The sequence below is a fragment of the Macadamia integrifolia genome, chromosome 9 (assembly GCF_013358625.1).
Source record: "Macadamia integrifolia cultivar HAES 741 chromosome 9, SCU_Mint_v3, whole genome shotgun sequence".
Lineage (NCBI taxonomy): Eukaryota > Viridiplantae > Streptophyta > Magnoliopsida > Proteales > Proteaceae > Macadamia > Macadamia integrifolia.
The window spans coordinates 27,679,788-27,682,568 of record NC_056565.1 but is presented as its reverse complement, the minus strand read 5'-3'; positions in this window follow the sequence as shown (position 1 = coordinate 27,682,568).

The following is a 2,781-nucleotide window of genomic DNA, read 5'->3' as shown; positions in this document are numbered from 1 at the left end:
TTTTTTTTTTTTTTTTACTAGTGAGGTGTCGGTATGGAGTTGTGTCAGCTGTGAACGTAGTAACAGAGTTCTCCAAGTGGCAAATAAAGAATGATTCGAAGTTGAGATTATCATGAACCAATGTATGGTCCACAAAGCCACACAAACAGGCCTACAGTCCTTGAAAACAAACATAGAAGGCCAAGATATAGCTAAGGCAGGAGTGGTTTCAATGATGCAAATAAAAAATATACCATGGATAGCGATGCTGGAGTGGATTAATTTATTAAGTTTAATAAACTAGAAAGTCACTCACTGTTTTGGAGAAGCTAACCATGTGGCAGATTATCTGAAAAAATTCGTGATGAAACTGCAAATGTCAAGGATAAGAGTAAATTTTTTGAGACATGTGATTCAGGAACTTGCTTTTGATGCAGCAAGTCGTCCTAGATTTAGAAACTTTAAGTGAGGATTGAGATCCCTTCTGATGGCAATGCTGAATGTGGGGATCTCAATTTGTCTTTTGTAATGAAGGGCTGGGCTGTTGCCTCGCATCTCTTCTTATAATTATTTTTTCCTTCTTTTTATAAAATATGGAATTTTTAACAAGAAAAACAAAAAAGAAGAAGAAGATTCTATGAGAATATTTTTTTGTGGGGGTGTGGAGGGAGGAAACTTCAAAAGATTGCATGAGAATGGCTGAGACCATTATTGAAAGGCATGTGATTTAGTATAGTTTATGTCTGAAAAAACAAATATGATGGTTTCATGGATGAGTTCAGTCGCGAAAGAGACTTGAGGGGAACGATGGGTGCCTACATAATTAGTAGATAAGAAACGTGGAAGATCGACCACTACTGATAATGATATTCAATCTACTACTCCCTTTCAACATTTCCTTTGGTGTTGGGAACCATGTTAAAAATAATAAAATAAAATAAAATTTTAATTTTTGTAATGCATAAGAGGCTATATATAGGATGTGATCTCACAAGAAGAGTTTGTCTGAGGGTTTACAATTTATTCATCAAAATAGTGAAAGCTCTGGTAAAGTCATTGTATTCTGTGCGTATGCATCGATTTTTCTTTTTTTCATTCTTTTTTATTATCATTATTTTGTTGCGTTGTTAATTCTTAACACATACATCAAAACATGTATATGTGTATGGTGCATAATATTGGGCAATTAAGAAGTGTCATATATATAAACTATGTGGTGCAGAAATGAGAATGTTGGGATCATAGATTTAGTTCTCAATATCAGTCTCTATCAATATAGAGAGGAACAGTGCATGTAGGTCATTTTTGCACCTTGTTTTTAAGAAAAAAGTACATTTTTATTACTATTTTACCCTTAAACTGATACAAGTAATCAATCCGGATCGGTCAAGGATCGAGGATCACATGATAGGACCGACACAATACCAATACTTGAAACCATGGTTGGAATGGACGCCTGAAAAAACTAGGAATTCTTAAAAAATAAATAAATAAACAAAAATGATAAAAAAAGGTAAAGAATGATGATATTAAAGTTGTCTTAGGAATAACACCATTTATGAAAAGTTTAGAGAGAGTTGTTTAACAGAGCTGTTTGGATTTTTTTTCTTAACAGATGTCATGTTATGGGCATTTAGGGCCCGTTTGAAAACGTTTCTGCCATTTCTGTTTCAAGAAATGGCAGAAACATAAATTTCCATTTCTAGAAACAGAAATGGAATTGAAGGTATTTGATAGGTCATATTTCTGGGTCGTTTCTTGAACCATAAATAGGTAGAAATTTCTATTTCTATTTCTGAAAACAAGTGAAACGAAACAGTTTTATCAAACACTTTTTGTTTCGTTTCTGCCTTTTCTAAACACAAAATTGGCAGAAACACGTTTCTTGAAGTGTTATTAAACGGCCCCTTAGTATCATGGTTCACAACGTGTCTCTCTCACCCACACACATTCATACTGACATATATGGTACTTTTAGTACGGTGATTACGGATGGATTGAGTGTACGGCCAAAACTTTTCCTCCCTGTAATTGCTTGCTTTTATCAAAAGAGGACAAACCAAAAAAATAATAAGAAAAAAAAGAAGAAATAAAGCAGAACTTGGTATATCCATTCTTTGATGATTCTCCACCCACAAAAAGGTTGAACTGAACATAACAATGCTTGGTATATATAACTTCTTTCTTTCTCTTGTTGGATACCCTACCGCCCTTAGGTTTTTTCTCTTTTTTTGTTTTTTATGGTAAAAAAAAGAAGTGGATACCTTTTCCAAAAAAAAAAAGGAGGGAGAAGTGAACACCACATCTAATCCCACTTAAGTGGATCTAATTTCTTTACATTTCAGAGTTTTTCTAGCAATGGAAGAACTCCCATGCACTACCCTATTCAAAGTTTTTCTATCTATGGAAGAACTTCCATGCACTACCCAAGGGGTAAGGTAGTGCAGTTGGTGAGCAACAAACTTCATACGAGCCGTAAACTCGAATGCCCTAAGTTCAACTCCCATTAGGTTCACATTTGACCACTCACACGGTGTGTTTAGTGCTCTTCACTGTTTTCAGTGAAAGTTGAATGGTTCTCATTCAATCTCGGTATGACCCGGTCCATGCAATTGTGGGGTCAATATAGGCCCGTGGGACAAGTCAAGACTGGATACCCATTTTTATTAAAAAAAAAACTCACATGTACTATATAGAAGCTAATTAAATAAATCCTATTGCACACCACCTAAATCCTATTGATCTAACCATTACGTCTTTGTTAAGTTCATTGGTTTTTTTTTTTTTTTTTTTTTTTTTTTT